This window comes from Triturus cristatus, chromosome 5_1 (assembly GCF_964204655.1).
Source record: "Triturus cristatus chromosome 5_1, aTriCri1.1, whole genome shotgun sequence".
Taxonomy (NCBI): Eukaryota; Metazoa; Chordata; class Amphibia; order Caudata; family Salamandridae; genus Triturus; species Triturus cristatus.
In genome coordinates this window covers 240,798,730-240,819,214 of record NC_140587.1, presented here as the reverse complement: position 1 = coordinate 240,819,214, position 20,485 = coordinate 240,798,730, and the positions used below count along the sequence as shown (strand labels likewise).

Genomic DNA, 20,485 nt, shown 5'->3' with positions numbered 1-20,485 from the left:
ACAGAAAATCCCAGACAGGTAATCTGAGACCAATTCAAGCATTTAAAAATTCTTCCTAGTTTTCTGATTAGCTGTTTTTCATTTTTCTAAATTTAAGTTTCCTTCCCCTTTGTCTTAAAGCATGGAGAAATAGATGCTCAATCTGGGCAGGCTCGGCATGGCTGAGCTGCAGAAACTCTGCAAGGAGAGTGGGCTGCATGTTGGAAAGAGAGCCCTCCATGCCTATGAAGAAGTCATAAGGATGCAATCCAATCCTGAGGAGTCAGGGGAGGAGGATCCTAATGAGGATGATCCTGATGAGGGGGAACTTGATTTCCGATCATATGTGGAGCTGGCTGCAGGCCAGAGGAGGGAGGCCATCTTCTCACCGAAAGAAAGTCCATTGAGAGGGCAGGGACCAGTGTCTCTTCAAGGAAGGTGTGCCCAGAGGAGCTGGAGTACAGAAAGATAGAAAGGGAGTTTCAGCTGCAAATGGCAAACCTCAATATGGAGAAGAGAATGGCCCATGACCCAAGACTCAGGGAGCTGGGCATCAAAGCTAGGCAAGCTGAGTCCAGCAATAGTAGCAGCAATACCTCAGTATCTACTGGAGAAAAAAAGGTCCTCTTCCCAAAAGTTCTGGTGCCTAACATTGTTGTGCAGGATGACATAGATAACTGGTTTGAGGCTTATGGGGTTGCCTTAGAGATGAACCGGGTTCCTAAGCAGGATTGGAGGGTCCAGTCTCTGGAGGTATATACCCAATGTAGGGACAGATGGTGTATTATCCCTAGGGTAAGGGGACAGGATGAAGTATCCCCTCATGAATGAGGCCCTGACCAGGTAATATGGTCTGACCAATGAAACGTATAGGCAAAGGTTTGGGGATATCCAGAAGCTGCTCCAGCAGGTCTAACTAGATTGTGTGGAATATTTTTGCAAGTACCCGGATGGCTAGGTGAAGGGCAGTTAAGTAAAGGATTACCAAGGGCTGTATAATCTTATTGCTAGAGAGCACATGTTCAGTCTTTGTTTGGCAGATCTGCATGAACACCGAATTGATAGTACGCTCACTGACCCCAGAGGGCTTGCCATGGAGGCAGACCACTGGCTCAGCACCAGGGTCCACAAGAAGGTATGTGGGGGATCACCACAAGGGTGGGCAGTGTCCCCACCAGAAGAAGGAGGGGGGTGATAAACATAAAAATAAGATGTTCTCTAAAGGTCCTCAAAATAGTTCTACAGGTCAGTACTCCAAATCCCCTGCAAAACAGAAGAAGAAATGGTTCCCTGACAACATGTCCTCAGGGAAGGCACCTCCAAAGTGCTATGAGTGCCAAAAGGTTGGGCATTACATGCTGAATGCCAGGTGTCCCAAGCAGGCGCAGCCCCCACTGGTGGCCAGGTACAAGGCTGCGGAGTGTAGCACTTGGGGAAGAGATTGCCCCAATTAGTGTCAGGTTACCCTAGTGTTCCTGGGAGCCGGAGAGATGGTGCCATAGGCCAATTTGCCTAGCAACACTAAGAAATATTGGTAGTGGGCCACCATCAATGGGCAGAGGGTGGAGGCTGTGTAAGACACAGGAGCCAACATGAAAACCGTCATGTGTCCTCTGGTGTCCTCAAAGCAGATAGTCCAAAATGTAGTCCACTAGGTTGTAGTAGCTGACATCCACGAGAATCACTGTCCAGTGGCTCTGGTTCACTCTAAATAGGGCGGTCTCAGATTACCTGAGGGTAGCTTTGAGTCCATCCATGGACAGGACATCCATGGATTGTCTGCGCAGAAATTATATGGAGCAGACCATCTGAAAAGAGGTGGAGATTCGGTCTCACCTGTTGGGGTTGCCTGAGTGGGTGTGACTGACCACACTGTCCATGGCAGCTGGAAAGAGTAGTCAGGAGGGCCTGGAATCTGTAGAAGAAGAGCAGGGGGTATGGGAAACCCACTCCTGAAAGTCCCATGGTCTGGCAGGAGGCGGAGCCTGACAGTGACACCACAGAATCTTCAGGGGAGAACATTACCACCCTGGGTAGGCTACCTGAACTGACCAATTAGTAGAAGGAAGGAGGTCCCACCAGGGAGAAAGTCCACAGAGCACTTGAGTGCCCTACTGTGGAGGGCCGACGGCGGCAGGCCTAGGCAGCAAACAACACCTCTGGTGATCACCTGATTTACTGGGAGAATAGTCTGCTGTATAGCAAGCCTAAGATTCCTGGCCCTGGTGCAAGCCATGTGTTGGTGGTCCCCCAGTGCTGCACTACCTTCTTTCTGGCTCATGATGTTCCCCTGGAAGTCATCTGGGACAAGACATGCCCTTTGCAAAATTGTGACTAATTCTATTGGCTCAGAATGAAATGGCCTCAGATGCATTCTGTAGGTCATGTCCTGACTGCAAGGCTAGTGGGAATTTAGGAGTGACGTGCAAGGTTCCTCTGGTTCCTCTTCCTGTCATTAGCACACCCTTTGAGAGTGTGGGCATCAATTTTGTTGCTACCCTGGACCACAAGACTGCACTGAGCAACAGGTCCATTCTGGTCTTGGTGGACCATGCCACCTGGTATCCGGAGGCAATACCTCTGAGGACAGTGACTGCACCTGTGGTGGCCAGGGTACTCATAGGGATCTTTACCTTTATGGGGTTCCCCAAGGAGGTAGTATCTGAGTGTTCTACCAACTTTATGTTGGCGTACATGAAGTCCATATCGGACAAGTGTGAAGTAACCGACAAGTTCTCCACACCCTATCATCCCAGACCAGTGGGCTTGTTGAGAGATTCAACAAGACCCTAAAAGGCAGAATCATGTGCCTGTCAGAGCCATTGAGGTGAAAGTGGGACATCCTCCTGCTATGCCTGTTTTTGCATACAGGGAGGTACTGCAGAAGGGGGTTGTATTCAGCCCCTTTGAGTTTCTGTATGGTCACCCTCACTGAAGGCCTCTCAGCCTGGCAAAGGAGGGATAGGAGCAAGCTCCCAAGAAAGTCCCTCTGTATGTGGACAGTTACATGCTGGCCCTTTCAACTCAAATTAAGTGCTTCTGGAAGACGGTAAAGGAGAATCTGGAAGAAAGTCGTGAGGTCATGAAACAATGGTATGGCCAGAAGGACACTGTGGTCGAGTTTCAGCCTGGCCAAAAGTTCGGATGGTGGTGCCCAGAGCCCTACAAGACCTGGATGACAGAGTATTACCTCCAGTTCAATTCAGGCAAAACAGAGATTATGCATGGCCCAGTTTTGGTCTTCAACTGGTGGCCTTCAGAGCTAGGCACAGCTCCGATCACCAAACTGGTAGTCAAGAACTTGGATGTCCTTTTGGACCAATCACTTACAATGAAAGAGCAGCTTTTGACTGCCACAAGCACCTGTTTTCACTAATGTGCCTGCTGAGGAGATCCTTTCCTCTCCTCCCACTTTCAGTTAGGAAAATGTGGTTCAATCTCAGGCTATTGGTCGATTGGACTATGGCAATACCTTATTGCCTTCTGTAAACGAAACACTATTATCCAAATTACAAGCTGTTCAGAATACTGCAGCTCATCTAATTTGCAATATTTCTGCGGGGGCTGCATCTACTCCCCTTATATGCTCACTTCATTGGTTGTAAGTCCAGAAAATAATTATCTTCAATATTTGCTGCTTGACCCATAATTCTCTGATAGGAAAAGGTCCTATCGTCGACGCTCACCCATTTTCGCCCAGTCAGACTTCGAAGATCCAGTGACAAAGCTCTGGTCAGAAATCCCATTCAGGAGGCACCTCTTTCTCTTACCTATCCCCTCTTTACTGGAATGAGCTACCTCTCCATATTCAAATATGCACAGATAATGCTAAATTTAGAAAATTACTCAAGACAGTGCTGTTTTAGCTTAGCAGTTTCTTCTTTGCCTGTTATCTGCTATGCACCGAGATACCCCTCCTGGGGTGACTTGTGCGCCTTACAAATTGAACTAACATAGCATAACAAGATCGGTTATCTGGGCCCTATTAAGTGAAACAGCGCAAGGGAAATTCACCTACTTTGTGGACCTCAAGACCCACAGGAACCCTTTACGGGTCCTACATTTCAATCGCCTCAAACTCCACCTTGGAGGTCAGAAATTACCAACCTCCTGGTCACAGATCATGAAGTGGAGGAGGAGAGTGAACCTCTCTACCACCTCCTTTCTTCCAAGGAGCAGGATGAGTCGGTGGAGCGTGTCAACGTCTCCCTTACCCTGACCCTAGCACAACAGAGGGACTGTCACCAAGTGTTGGAACAGATAGCCTCTCTCTTCTCCCTAGCCCCAGGACTCACTACATGGTGTACCCATGATGTTGACACTGGGGGCTGTGTGCCTGTAATGAATAGGATCTACTGGCTATCTGACAAAGTAAGAGCCAGCATAAAGGAGGAAGTCTCCTAAATGCAATAGCCAGACGTAATTTAGCCCTCAAGCAGCCTTTGGTCCAGCCCAGTGGTGCTGATCCCCAAGGCTGCTCCTCAAGGCACTACACCTGAACTCAGGTTCTGTGTGGATTACCGAAGGCTCAATTCAGTCACTAAGACTGATGCACATGCCATCCCCTAGGCTGGTGAGCTCATTGACTGGTAAGTGGCTGCAAAGTTCCTCAACTTGTTTGATTTAATGTCTGGGTACTGGCAGATCCCCTTTTCAAAACAGGCCAAAGAGCGGTCTGCATTCTCTACCATAGAAGGCCACTTCCACTTACGAGTGATGTATTTTGGGTTGAAGAATTCCCGTGCCACCTTCCAGAGGTTGGCCAATCAAGTGCTGGCTGGGTTTGGAGAAGTTCAGTGCTGCCCAACTAGATGACATTGCAGTCTTTAGGGGGTAGCTGGGTGGACAACCTGTGCCACCTCTGTAAAGAGCTGGCCTGTCTATAAAGGCCAAATAATGCCAGATAGAGCAGGGTTCCATGGTCCACTTGGGTCACCAAGTAGGAGAAGGCAAGGTGCAGTCTCTCCAGGCCAAAATTCAGACCATTCTGGCTTGGGAACCCCCCAAGATCCAGACAGAGGTGAGAGCCTTTCTAAGCCTCACCGGGTGCTACAGGAGATTTATGAAGGGGTATGGCACCATTGTTGCTTCCTTGACAGAGATGACAGAGAAGTAGCCCAAACAGGTGATCTGGCCAGAGGCATGTTAGGCTGCTTTTGACTCTCTTAAGAAGGCCATTTGCATGTCAGCCGTGATCAGAGCTCCAGATTTCTCCTAGGAGTTCATTGTGCAGAGAGATGCCTCGAAGCATGGCATAGGGGCTGTGATCTCACAGCAAAATGAAGAGAGGGCCTGGATCAACCTGTAGCCTTCATTAGCTGGAGGCTACTTCCCAGGAAACACAGGTGGAAGGCTTTGTAGTGTATGGGCACTGAAGAAGTTGAGGCCATACCTGTTTGATGCTCACTGACAGACCACAGACCCCTCAGATGGCTAACGCAGATGATGAATGAGAATCCCAAACTGTTGAGGTGTTTTTCCCTGTCCAGCACCACCAGATAGCCACCGTTGGTGCTTTATGTTTTTTGGCACCATTTTCACTTAAATCTTTGCATATCTCCGATTCTACTGATTCAATTTTAGTTGTTTTGGTTGTAAAATTATTTATTGAATTCCACTTCATTTTTCTAAATTGGTGTGGTATTTTTCTTGTGTTGCGTTTTCACTTCATTGCTGTTTGAAGTGCTGCATAAATACTTTACACATTGCCGCTAAGCCTGGTTGCTTTTGTGCCAAGCTACCAGAGGGTTAAGCACAGGGTAATCAGTGGTTGCTTGTGACTTCGCCCTAACAGAATTGTGGTTGCTTCTTGAGAAGGGTTTTAGCCCCTGTCAACCTGTGACCCACTTTCTTACAGATGTAATGAGTTTAGGTGATATCTTCATCATTAGGCTCTTCTTTGAGCCTCTGGTGAATGCACTTGTGAAGACTCCAAAATTCCAAAATCTATGCTCCTTTTCATGCTCTACTTTGCCAAGAACACTGAATTCCAGGTATTTGACGAATATTCTATTTTCTCAATTGTACCAAAGTGCAGATAGGGAAGAGTTGTAGCCTAGTGGCTTTAGCTGCCATATGCGGGATTAAGGTTTGAATTCCAGCCTCAGTGCTAGACTCAACATTGTGTGATTCTGGGCAAAATGCTTAATCCCCCAGTGCATAAATGTGTGCAAGTGTATTTGTGTAATACCCACTCAATGTACATGATCTTGTTTGTTTGTTTGCCAACCTCCCTGATGTACAGATCTCTGCTGCTTCACAGCTAGGCTTGCGCTATACAAGTACCAAAGCATACATACATACACACAGTGGGAATACCAAGGAGGTTAGACTCTGAATTCCACATTAAATGTTGTTGGTGCATTAAAAAAGAAACCTAGGTCCAAACTCAAAGCGAAATGGTTTTATCAATACCTCTTCAATGTTTTTTGGTATTTTTGGGTTGGCGGACACCAGGCAGCTTCAACTTTTTGCTCTTTTACTGCAACCCTGCAATTGATGGTACAACATATAATTCAGTATTCTTTGCCATCACAAGGGCGTGGATGAGTCCACAAGGAGAAATACATTCAAAGTTGCTCCAAACATGGGTCCCCAAAATATGTCTTGTCTATTGTTTCACAAATTTTTAAGATGTCAATATTTCAATGGCCCTTTTTAGCACTCAATATATCTTTTGATTACTGTAGAAAACCTGTATATTGGGATAGCATTAAAATGTATGCTTTATTTAGCCCATGTTCTTGGCTTCTAATATATTATGTAGGTGAGTTATTAAGCAGGATGACACCACCTCCTTCAAACGTGGAAATACATACATGCTGCGGGAACACTTTGAGGGATTCTTTCTTTCACCAGATGCACTTACCATGCAGTCAACAGTGCTGGCTGTGGAAGCCCAGAAGGTTTTTTGGGGATACGCTTTTCCTGGCTGCAGTTCTGACTGGCTTGGGAAAGGCCCTTGGGGTTTGCTCTCACTAAATTCCTCAAAGAAATGACTGGAAATTGTGCACGGGACCCTATAGTGATGGGACTGCGACAACTCTCACAAGTTAAGTTAAGCACTTTAGCAAGGCATGTGTGATGTGTTTATCAATCATGTGTCAGTACTAATCCTGAACGTTGCTTCACCATATGCCACATGTAGGAGGAAAAAAACTGTAGTGTTCTCCAATCCCTCCCATTTTGGGTCATCTCCAAGGTGGATCCAGATGAAGCTGGCTGCCTCTGCTGCAGTCCCATGCCCCCAGTGCCCAGCTACTGTGGCTGTTTAGGGTTTATCTCATTACTAAGCAAAGTACATTAACAAAAAAAACACAGAGCTCAGGTTGTTAATTTGAGTCTGCAGAAGTAACCAGTGTTGAAGCTGCAGGTTATGAGTGGGCACCGGGTTAGCTGCATTCCCTTCATTGCTGGATGTCTTATTCAGAGGGTGTCCTGGGCCTCTGTCAGATAAAGCAACCCACCTGCAAAGAAAGTGAATGCAGGAACTGGGCAGCAAAAGGAAAGATATAAAACCAGCAAAGGGTTGTTGAATAAAATGCCAAGACTAATAGTTCCCCTCCTGACATAGGCTCTGCCCCCCTATCCACGCCTATTCTCATTTTGAACCTGACTCATGGAAATATGCCAGAAAAGGGAGGGTGGAGAGGTAGCCTACTTTCCCATTTACTTCCGGTTACTAATCTTCATCTAGAAAGCTGCCCCACATGCAGGTTCCCAGGCACACTACCAGGGAATTCAGGTGACATTTTAGAAAGTCTCATTTTCACCTAGTGCGGAGTTCTCCCTGAAGCAGAAGTCCACAAGGGGATTGGAGCCCATGCTTTTTTTTTTTTTATCTGCAGGAAAAAAATTCCCTGTGGAGAACCCCTTCCTTTACAGCCCCACCAAGTGAAAGTTCTTACCATGCACACCCACCAAACTTGGGGGCAATCAATTAAGGAATTCCCACGCCCCAATTCTTGTGTGGGATTCATGAGTGTGGACATATTCATTCGTGCCCACCAAGAATCTCTTTGTGGATTCTTGGCAGGTATGAAAAATTTTAATTTGTAAACTTAAGTTTATATTTATATTTGTGAATAGACCTTTTTGTGAGGTAGGTTTGTCCAGCTGCTGCCCCTACTGACTCAGCTTTATGTCGGAGGAGGCTTCTGAACTTTTTCGTGAACTAATATTGCACTGCTCTCTGCTTCAAGTGCTGCACCTAAACAATAATGGCTGCACAGACACAGGAAATGCTCCTCATGTGCCACAATTATTTCTCTTTTGAGTATCGGTCACAGAGCTTTCGTATAAACTCTCATATGGTTTGCTGGTACTGAAAAATAATGCTTCTGGGGGTAGTTTGGGAGACACAAAAATAGTTGAACATTCAATTCGTTCCTCTTCAGATGTTCTCGAAAACCTATGGGTAACTTGCTAATTTATTCTCAAACATTTTTCTGTTTGTGCAGTATGTGGAGGGTAGTCATAGCCCACTTACTTAAAACTGAATCGCCCCACCCACTTGCATTTTTGACAGAGAAGGATACCGAGGCACGGAAAGTACATTTACTTTTACAGGGTCACAACACAAGAAAAAGGGAGCTGGGATGTGTAGCCCCTGGTTTGCTTCACACGACTTGCACTACAGTTCAATATAAATTAAAATACATATTGGTGAAACTGTATATTACAAGAAAATAAACAAAAAGTCCAAATCACGAAAAAACTAATTTACTCCTGTTGTTTTACCCTCAAATATGGGGTAATTTATGATGTTTTGAATTCATACAATATCTCAGGAGTATTCCGAGAGGATGCAACAATTGCAGTTTGTCAGACATAATTCTGAAATCCTTTAGTGAATTCACAGCTACACCAGTGTGGGAGCATGTTTGCATGTATAAATATACCATGTGGAGAATTTACGACAGTTTACTGAGTGACATGGCTACCATTACCTTTTTGTCTGCTCTCAAACTTTTAGGAGATGAGACTCTGCCACAGCCCCACACATCAGTGAGTGGTATTACCAGGCTTGAGAAGAAGGTTTTGTTGTGATGTTGGGAGAAAATACTATTAGTAAACAAGGCTAATCGCACATGAAGCTGGTCACAGGCGAATTAATCAAATCTTACCTTACCCACCAACATATTTACACACTCACACACCCATTCTCTCCTTATATGTGTCCCCACCTGTTTCTTCTGTGGTCCCTTTTATGCTCCCTCTAAGAAATATTTCTATGAACACCAGTGGGGTTGCTGAGCTTTGCTGATTCACCGACGTCATGAAAAACATGGTATCAGAGGAGGAGTTAAAGGGACACTGTAGAAACGAAACAAGCCCTGTCGTCGCTTCTGGCCCTGATGCGCTAGACCATGGTCAGTATGAAATCGGGAGCAGTAGAGAGGTACTAATGGTGCATTGACACCTGTTTGGTTTTTCCAAGTGGAAGACACGTTGGCTGTACCAGTGTGCACCGTGCATTGTGCACCGATAGATTTACTAATAAAATATATATTTAGGTTACTGAATACTGTACTCATGCTCGTTTCTGCCTAAAAGTAACGCTACTTGTAGTTGGGAGGACAGACCCCAACTCCCATAAGAAGCAGCCACTACTACTGTTACTCCTGAAGAGTTGGTTAGTTTCTGTTCCCACCCTCTTATAATTAAACCTCACAGGTTTTTTACGCTTCGTTGTCATGGAGCTGTATTTTAATTTGAAAACCATGTCTCTTAGATTAGCATCAACATAAACTGTCTTGATATATGTGTTTAGTATGATGAAATAGGCATAAAAAATTGACATCATTATCGGGGAGACATTTTCGCCCCAAAACCAATGGCATAGCTGAAACTGACGCTGCACTTTTTCTTTCTCGCATCTTTTTTCAATGTACTCCTTTTATCTCCAATTATTCATCCCAATCTTGAATTTTAAATCCGCATGCAAGATAATGCAATTTCCCCAGGTTTCTCATGTTTAAGATGTGCCCATCCGGACCTCTCTTCGAAAACACGTACAGACGCAAAGTTCATCAGAAAGCAGTTTATTAAAACCCAATGCATTTCGGGCTACTGGGGCCCTTCGTCAGGGGTAACTGAAAACAACCATAAAACAAGCATTAATGTTACGGTAGACAGTTTATGTACAAAGTCTCTCTCAACAACACCTAAGTTTGCAACACATTTCTCTAAAGAATATCTCTTGTGAAATATCATATTATGTGCTACAGTACAACCAAAAGTAACCTCCTGACACCTCTGGCAAAATTCGGACCCTTCGCTTTATTGTTATCTTAACTCAATATTCCCTCAGTCGGTGACATCCCTATCAACTCATTCCCCCGTGTATTTCCTCTTTTTCTTTCCCCGCTATCTGCATATCCCGTCTTCAACCACCATGTCTCTCTTCTCTTTCTTCCAACCACTATATACGTGTCCCACCCATCACAATTTTCCCTTCTACACATCACTTACTACAATTTGTATTCACCTCAATTTCTCATCACCCATTACCGCCCATAATACCTCTTCATCCCTCCTTTGTTATGCACTACACGTCCTACTTTCTACAATCCCCCCCCCCGCCCCCAACGTACCTGCCACAAATGACCGTAGTCCTCCCTCATACACCGGAAGAGTATCCCTTCCCTTTCCACTGCCTGAATTTAAACTCGACACTCATGTCCGGTAACCTCCCACTTTTACCGCAGCATGATTCACACCTGTGATGCTCTCACTCACCCGAGCCTGCCTACAAATCTCTAAATACTACAACTCCCATAGTGCACCTAACTAAATCACAAAATAATACCGTGCTGTTAATCTGATAAAAATGTTAAAAATGTATTCCTGCAACTTCAAACGTATCAATACCACAATAGCTTTTTATAAACACTTCTACTGTCCAATGTTCGTTGCTCATATTTTAGTGTTCATCTGACATCTTTAAAAACAAACTTGCTTGATGAACGAAGATGTCCCGCCTTGCATGAGGATGGTGACACACTTTTTTCGAACATTACTTTTCTTAAGTGTTATATTCATTGTGAGTGCCAACCCGGAAGGGCTCAAATTTTGTAAACATGATAGATATACGGGTTGCACACCAACTCATACTTGTAGTTCTTAATCTTTTTATCCGTCAATCTTTACCGTTGTGTGCTCACTGGTGACGTGCCTAGCCCAAACTGCACGTGTAAAATGAACATCATTAAATTAAAAATTGACAAACCTTGCTGTATACACTCATGTTGACTTTTGAAAAAAATACACACATCTTGTGAAACTATCCACTGTTGCATCACAAAAAGCTTTTCCTCTATTTGCTACTGCATGTTTATCCACTGTTTCTTGGTAAATTATCTCACGACCATGATTGTCAACATTATCTACTTCCACTTGTAACAACCTCTAAAACTACATCCCATTTGTTTTCATTCTATTGCATATTTTCGTCTATGAAGGTTACTGTAGCTTCGGACAGCATGAGCCTTATGCATTTATCCATTCACTTGCCTCTCCTTCCCTTTTCGTTTTGAGTACATTTACATGATGTACTATTAGTTTTAGTCAAGTGACACCTGTAATCTTGTTATTGCATTGCTTTGCTAGTATTCTGCTTTTCCACCCCTTCTGTTCCCTCGCATGACAGAAGGGGCCGCACTTATGAGAAGTGACGCATCGCTGCGTGAAAGCAGCGATGCGTCACTTCTCAGTGCGCCCTCCTTGCGACACCAATGATGCGTCATATTTATAATATGACGCATCATGGCGCAAGGAAGGACAGATACGTCAGTATAACTGACGTATCTGTCGGCGCAAAAAGTGGCGCGTTGCTGGAGTTGTGTCGAAAGCCTGACACAACTCCAGCAATGTTCCTTTCACATGGGGCAAGCCCCATGTGAAAGGGCCTGCGTCACCCTTACGCAGGGCACAAGTCCTAAAAAAAGAAGTGGGGGGACGCTGTCACCGGAAGTGACGAGAAGTGGGGGGACGCTGTCACCGGAAGTGACGTCACAACAGGAATCTCATGGGTATTCATATGCCTTTGAAAGGTGGTCTGCACCCTACCTCGCGGAGGCTGCGTTTAATCCCCCCGCAGTGAATGCAGGTAGACAGACGTTCTGAATAACCTCTGATCTCGCTCCAGAGAGGCCAAAGAGTGAAGTCCAGCTTTTGGGCAGGGGGGACGGCATCCACCCGTTAAAACCTGGTAAAATAAGTGGGGGGACGCCGTCCACCCGCGTGGTACCCCGACTCGAGCCCTGCCCTTACGCCTGCCATGAGGCAGGCGTAAGGTTTTGACGCATTGGTGTCCTATAAGTGACGCAGCGAAATCTCATAGATTTCGCTGCGCCACTCCTACGACCCTTTCTGGCGGGGGTACGCCCACCCTGCATACATTATACCTGGTGCAGGTATAATGTAGCGCAGGGGTTTATGAAGTGACGCATCTACCTAGATGCGTCACTTCGTAAATATGGCACAACATGGCGCATGTTTTACGCCACTGGTGCGTCACAAAAAGTGACGCACCGGTGGCGCAAAAGTGACGCAGCGGCTCATAAATGAGCCCCTCGGTCCCTAGGGTTGTGTTTAGCCTTCCTGCACAACAAGTGAGTCTTCAAATATAAAGGATAGCCCTGTGCTTGCCTTGTTACTTCCAACCCTTAACCTGATTACTCTTATATTAAAAAAATTCGGAACATTTTAACAATGAGTTTGCTTTATAATTATTATTTTACTTCCCTCATAACCCTCCCCTGGCTGGACCCAACAGGTTTGGGCCCTATTTACTTTCGCTCTGCTTATTTTGAATTTCAGTATGTTGCCACATGGGCACATTTTTTGGATTTTCTGCTACCTCCAGGTTTCTAGTTACCATTCCATTTTTCGGGGGCAAGGAAAGGTCTTGCTCTCTTTCACTTTCCTGTGACATCCTGGTGTCTCATAGCATATTCAAAGGAAGACAGCAGAATGTCCACGTAAAAAGTGCCCCTAGGAAAAGCGCATCTTTACACATCCCAGAGTGGAGATGTGTTTTATGCTACTAGCCCTGCTGCGCTTCCTGTGTAATGGCAACTCCTATTTCAAGGATTGCCCTTGAAATGGGCTTTGGACTCTGTTAATTTTTACTCTCAAAGCAATTAACTTTGTCACTCTGATAATTTTAAGATGGTCCCTTCTTTTTTGTAGATCCAGGCAGACCAAGACCAACTCACAATTGAAAAAGACCCGCCTAAAAATCACACTGCATCTCTTGGTCCTCATTCAGGACTCAAGTTTGAATCTCCCAGTCCTAGGTTACCAATGGATTGGTTTTTAGTGACTTGGTCCTCATAGTAGACTGTTCTTCACCAGGAATAGGGCAGTAAAAGAGCAGGTTTGTACTGCAATTTACAAGTCCACAATATGAAGGCTCAGATGCTCTTATCTCCTAGGACTGTGTTTTTTTAGATAAATGCCATCTTTAACTGTAACTGTTTTTTATTGCTGTCCCAGAAATCCTCCCTTCTGTATTCACAATTTCATAGATACTTTGAAAAAAAAGTATATTTAACTATGTATTGATTCATTAATATATAGCCATTTGGTGCAATTAACCCTCACAGGCTGCTTTGTGCTACAATACTTGGTGAAGCAGCATTTTTCTTTTACACATGCATTGCGGCCTTCCACACATTCATCCGGGGACATAATGGATCATATTTGTACCGCTGAAGCCCAGGATCTTGTCAAGCCCTCTACTTCATTGATTTTGTCTCACTATTTAGAATTTGTTGTGTAACTTGTGAATGCAGTATTTCCAAATCCGTCAAAGCTACTCAAGAGGAGCTATATTATGGGTGAAAGCTGAGCACGAAAAACTGAAAATCACTGCCGCAGAATTAAGCAGAGGACATGGTCAGTGATGAAGAATTTGCGTGAAGACTCAGATGGTAGTATAAAAACCACTGTACCATTAAAATCCACCCAAAAAAACACCCACAGGCAGAGTTTCCAGTTTCTAGGAGAGTGCAGTCTGCAGAGACCAGAGGTTGGAACACTACTTAGAACAGCCTTGGAGCCATCTTTTGTCTATAACTGCTTATGGCAATCTGTATCTCCTCTAAGGTATAGTCTTTTGTATGCTTCACAACTATGCTGACAACAGGTTTCGGCCATAATTGCTAGATGGCTAAAACCAGGGTATGTTAAACTGCAGTATCAATGCCTATGAGCTCCCCGAGCTATGTGATGAACTATCTATACTTATTACATTGAGGGTGGAATAAACAAGCTGCATGTCCATAGAGCATCTGATTTCCTTCAAACCTGCAGCTCCCTAGTGTGGAAGATCTGTCTTTTACCCTTCTGATTAGTGTCCAACTCCTTTCTAAAGCAGATATTTCTTCATTATTATAAACAGGAATATTGACAGCAGCAAGTGAAAACAATGCAGTGACAGAGAACAACGATAGCTGGTATAAAAGTACTTAAACATTCCAATATTTGTCTTTTTGTTTCTCCTCATTTAGTTTAAAATATTTATCTGTGAAATTAACTAATGGGAGTGAAGTCTTTCTCCCTAGTGTCATATTGATTATTAGATCATTGGAATATTGGGAGCTCCATTGAAAACGATGGAATGCTGGGGCTTCTAATGGCCATTAGAAGCCCAGAGCTCCAACATTCCAATGTTTGGTCACAGCTGTTGCTGTGCACAAAAAGCCTCATGGAGCCTGAGGGGATTTTAATCCCCCTGGTCTCTGTGAGGCCTTTGTTTTACAAATTAGAACATTCTGCCCTCACATCAATTTTGGTATTTATCTATCGCTGTTTACCTTGATTGTATTTCTTTTTCTCCAAATACAATAAAATAATTGAACACAAAAAAAATAACATTCTGCCCTCTACCGGCAAAATGCTCTAATAGCCTTAGAGCCCTCCATATCGGGCTTTTGCGGGCATTACATTCCCACTCACTTTAATACTGGAGCAAGCCTTTAATACGGCAGGCTCTAAGGCTATATTAGAACATAGGAATGTTGAGAGCTTCATTGGAGACAATGGAGAAGCTCTGGACTTATAGTGACTGGCATAAGCCTTCTGCTCCAACATTCCAGTTATTGTCTTTATGTTTCTCCCTTTTTAATTAGAACATTCTACCCTTAGTGGGTGGAATTTTCATAGCCTTACAACCCTTCTGCCTTGGGCTTTACTGGTTGTTAAGGGCCCTCTCCCTGGTTATAGGCAGGCTCAGGGTATTAAACAACCGGTATAGCCCTCAGAAGCGGGCTATACGGTTCTATAGTAAGGGCCCTCCAGGCCTTTCTCTGCCTTTAATGCTTATATCTCGCCTAGAAGGTCTTTATCAGTATGGTCTCTGAAAACAGTGATCTATATTGCTGTTATAAACTTCTCCATGTATGGAAAGAATTAAAACTTTGCTTTTCAGTTTTTCAACCTTTGTCAGATCATTTTATTGGAATGTGCTGTACAGCTTCTATATTCTCTCTGTGTTTAGTGGAGACATGTTAGAGTGAGTTTGTGCCAAATAAAACATTCAACAGAACAGCATAGCCTTGTTCCAATAACGATGGAAGGTGGCAGAGAGTAGCAAATTTCAGACCAGGGCCAGACAGGCCTTTTATTCCACTGGGCGTTTCCCCATGGGCCAAAGCCCTCGGAGGTCTGTTTTGAAAGCCCAGGGCTCCTCTGTCCCTTTCCTCAGCTCCCTGGGGTTAATTGTAATCAGAAGGAGGCTTCAAGAGAGAGAGAGAGAGAGAGAGAGAAAGAGAGGAAAGGGAAAGGTAGAGAGAAAGTGATCAGAGAAAGAGAGTGGAGTGAATGAGAAAGAAAGAATGGACAGATGGAAAGAGAGATTGTACGAGGATGCGAAGGGTGAGTGGCTGTTTTTGGTTCCCAAGTCAGGTCCTGCTTCAGGCCTCCACCGGTTAGATGGGATGTGACCTGGCGGCTAAACTAGACTGTCTCTTTTGGGAAGGGGAGGAAAACAAGTTGTGTCTGCAAAGGCGCAGTTAGCAAGAATGATGCAATTGGGGAGTGGCTGATTGTAATTATCACTGACTGATATGATTTCTTGCCTTTCCTCGATCTCTGTTTTTGTTTTTTTGTCTGGTTTTGCACCTCAGAACCACAATCCGATCATTTAAGAACCTTGCTTTAAGAGGATTCCTACAATGATAGAATGATGGACAGACATATTAAATGCAGAGATTTAAATAGTTGGAAGGCTTATTATAAAAACTGTACCCAAAGAAAAAGGTGTTCAGGGCTTGCAATAACACCAGTAGTAATTTGCTCTGGACATATAGTGATAAAAAAAAACTCGAAACTTGAAAGATCATTTTATGCAGAAGAGAAATGCATTTCAAATCAATAATCTGTTAATCTGCTTGGCACCTCTCTGCAGCGGCTTTCAGTAATCTCTTGAATTTGATGGCTACATGTAATTAGGTGGTCTTTCTGTTAAGCCTCATCCTTGTACTTCTCAGATAGATTGTTCCTGCAAAGGAACACATCACAGAATTTAAATCACACAGCACGCTCATCCAGCCCGGCCCTTTCATACAAAGCAAAGAAGAAACTGCTTATCTAGCGTTGTGAACAGAAACAACTGTATCAGTAGTGGTTTTTTATAAATATTAATAGGCCTTGACAGCTTCTCCCATGCACCATCCTGTGTACCACAGTTCTGTCCAGTACCCTGCTGCAGCCTGTACATTCTAGAAAATTCTTAACATAATCATAAACTTCTTAACAAAATCATTTTTACAACCCCCCATGAACGTCTAGCGGATTCAGTTTATGTTTGCACTATAGGTCTCTTAAAAAAAAATGCATAAAAACAGAGGGGCAGATTTATGAGCCCCTTGCGCCACTTTTGCGTCACTTTTAACATGGGAAAAGTGACGCAAAAGTGGCGCAAGGGGCTCATAAATCTGCCCCAGAGGGTTTATTTACAAGTCCCTTGCGCCACTATTGCGTCATTTTTCCCATGTTAACAATGACGCAAAAGTGGCACAAGGCGCTTGTAAATAAGCCCCTGAATGTGAAGCTGTGATACAAGAGAATTATATTTCTTGAAATGTCATCCGTCCATGTAATATACCGTGTTAGGTGGACAATGAAGGGCATACAGTGGAAGATGCAGATGGCATTTGCTCAGATTTTTCAAGTTTCTCGGGCACATCTTCACTACATAGCGCCACGTATACTTGTGATGTTACCCTTTTTATAATGCACATTACGCTTGCACACATTTCATACATGTGCAATTTGGAGGCGCATTTCCAAATTTGCATTGGAGCGTGCTAAGCTCTGCACCAATTCCATATTACATATGCATGGGCAATGGGCCATTGTGTGCAGGGCCGGACTGGGAACCCAAAGCAGCTTTAGCAAATTTGTCACACCAGCCCCCGTATGTTGCGGAGCAAGTAAGAGTGCTTTACCACTACAAGGGTGGGGTTCTCCCTCTAAGAAAAGTTTGGAAATAATTGCAAAAGTTGTGTATTCTACAACACGTTTTTCATTATATATTTAATGGCATTAGCTTTTAAAGCAGAGTAAATGGTGCCTTTACAGTGTGCCAGGCTACAACAATCCTTGTTGAGGCTCTTCAATGATTCCCTCACTATCACCCTTCATCAGTGCCCCTCATCTCTCCATAGCCCCTCTCTTTCACATGTATTTCATTTTTTTTATAGTGCCTCTCATACCAGTGTAGGGTGTCAGAGCACTTTTCATCACACATACATAGAGAGACAATGAATAATGCGTGAGTAAAGCGGTGTATAGAAAATGTTACATGAGACAAAGGGAACTACAAGGTGTTAGATTCACATGTCATTCATCCAGGCAGGCATTTTCTATGAGTGCTTGGTCTGGAGAAGCACACACTCAGGATTCAGTACATAACACAGTGGTTAGGGTTGGTTTTACTAATAAGAATGTATTTCTACCCAAATAAACCCTTTTTAGGAACAACAGGATAATGAAAGACATGGAAAAACATAGCTATCTATCCTGTGACACGCATTTTGCATACATCTCTTTGATGGCAGTCAATAGATCACTGTACTAGATTACGATTGTTCGCAAGTAACAAAAGGATCTCTGTGACAAAAGCAGTAACCCACTGAGCTGTGCTACCTTAAATGAGTCAAAACTGCCAATAGACAAAACTCTGATCTCTCTCCAGCAAGAAGAATAATCAGCAGTGATATATTGACACTTTTATTGTTGCTTGAAAACTGCTGGACATACCAGCAACTGTGGATTTAAAACCATAACATATTTCAAAACACAGGTAGGCTGGAAACAAAGGTGAGTGCTGAGTGGATTACGCTGGTCAGCTGATTTTGTAAGAGGGGGCAATATTGCAGCACTGGTGCTAAACACCCCCCTCCCCTAGCAACAGTGGCATGGCTAAGCCTAATGCCACCCGTGCTTGCCCCAGTGTTTGCCACCCGAATGTAAGTGGGGGAGCTGGCGAGTTCTGCGCGGGGGCGGGGAGAGGCCGCCGCCCCAAAAACTCATACCACACAGGGCGGATCACTCCCTCCTTGCTACGGCATTGACCAACAAAAAACATGGGCTCCCCAGTAACAAACTCACCCCCCACTCCCTGCCTTCCAGCCTCCCGGGAAAACACATAATGCCTGGATTTGGCCAGTCTGGCCTTGATTGAGTGGTTTGGAATGGGGTAGTGAGAACTGCACGGACAAACGGGAATCCTGCTATTGAGGGTGGAGTCGCCGACTGCAACCCCATGTTGATTATCATAGCTGCCTTTAAAGGCAGAACACGCTGTTTGGAAACATGTGCGATGAGTATTGTAGTCGACACCAATCCTACAAGTGCATTTTTCATGATATCAGTCAGACAGCCCCATTCTGTCCGAAGCACCCGTGGAGAGCGCACAGTACTGCAAACCAAGGGCCACACCTCGTCTCTGCGCAGTGTGATCAGTTCGCATTTCATTGCATTTATTAATGTTGCCTCCTATAAGTCTCCTCTGCCCCTGCGATTGACTTTTCCTAAGTGTACCCCGTTCTCCACTTTTGAATTTCTCAGCGGGTGGGTGGGTCTTCTCCATAATATTCCCAGGAGAAAGAGGGTATTGTGACCCGCGCTTCTGCTTAAATACCGCACCACCTCCAGCCAAATTCCTTGCCTACATTTATGGCTGGGCTGACCCCAGTGTCCTAATCTGCTGCCCAGCCAGTTCCCTGCCTACGCTCCCCTTAACCTCGCCCTTTCCAGCCTGGGTTCTGCTCCCGGGGAGGTGGCCTCCACTAAGGCCCCCGGTCCAGCCACATCCCCCCCCCCTTTTGGGGTGGGGGGGCCGAACCAAGGGGCATAGTCGCCCCACCCGGATCCCACAAACTTAGACCACACCAATTTCATGTTATGGCAGAATTGAGGCCGCAGTTTATTAGGCAGTTTAAACTTACAAGCCATCCTTCCACATGCATTACTTCAATTTATTTGAAAGCCTGTGACATCTGTACCATAGCCAGAAGCACTGTGCCCTACATTCAGTGCCAGCCATCATTCACTTTCCCACCGGGTGACCTTTCACTTCCGGTGCAACTCTTCCAAGATGCAAGTTCTTCAAAGTGTATATTTATCATGCCTTGCGAATGACTAGCCAAGACTAACTTATTTTTGTTGGAGATGCACATATGATTGAGTATTACAATATTCCCCTGATCACGTTAGAATCGTCTTGTTCCTTTAAAATTGTGAAATGACACATGCATTGTTTTGAAACGGCTCACTTCATTATTCCTCTTTGTTGATTAAACACATGCCTACCGCTAATCCAGCATTTTAATGTGAACAATTAGATACAAATGTGAATTATTTTCCATAAATCTGCATTGATTGGCATTCTAATTACCTGTGACCTAACATTCCGCAGAGCTTTGGTTAGAATTGCGCTTCCCAAATGTACACAAGTGAATTTTTTATTTTTCTCTTTTCCAGGGACGTCTGTCATGCTAATTGTGGACGGCGACAGTCTTCTCAGCACCGTGCCTGAGCAATTATGAAATCTGCTCCCAAGCCCTAAAAACCCTTCTATTTTTGTATTCTACGCACATCCTGCATTGTATTAAAATTCAAATGATAACATTGTACCTCGTCTCATTTTTGTCCCTGCTATAAGCTACACAAATGCAGTACATCTTCAACGACATTAAATACAAATAAATTAACTACTAATCCAGGCATTAAGTAGAAACTGGAAAGTCAAGGGAGAAAAAATAAAACCAACCTTAATGAGTGTCTGCTTCGATTTTACAATGTCATTTTCAGCAAGCATATCTGTTTTTTCCCAAGTAAACTGTGAACACAAAAGCTCTCCCTAGCAGTCCTGGAAAACCATCTCGCTGTGGTGAAAAGGAGCAGTCAAGGACAGATTATTCACAGCAGAGAGGGTGTAAATTAGCTTTCTGCTTCCGGTGGTAATTTATTAGAGAACACGAGAGCCACATTC

At 44.3% G+C, this 20,485-nt stretch overlaps 2 long non-coding RNA genes across 2 annotated transcripts in view; one reads left to right on the top strand and one right to left on the bottom strand.

Moving 5' to 3' along the window:
* Positions 1-20,117, top strand: part of LOC146830684 (uncharacterized) — a 64,804-nt gene extending 44,687 nt beyond the window's left edge. Inside the window, exon 3 of the long non-coding RNA XR_014961190.1 lies at positions 19,975-20,117. This is a non-coding gene — a long non-coding RNA (uncharacterized LOC146830684). The remainder of the gene's footprint in view (positions 1-19,974) is intronic.
* Positions 9,670-10,610, bottom strand: LOC146830685 (uncharacterized). Its single transcript, XR_014961189.1, has 2 exons — positions 10,575-10,610; positions 9,670-10,073 (listed from the first exon to the last, which is right to left on the bottom strand). It is a non-coding gene; the product is annotated as an uncharacterized LOC146830685 (long non-coding RNA).
* Positions 20,118-20,485: the final 368 nt, after the last annotated feature.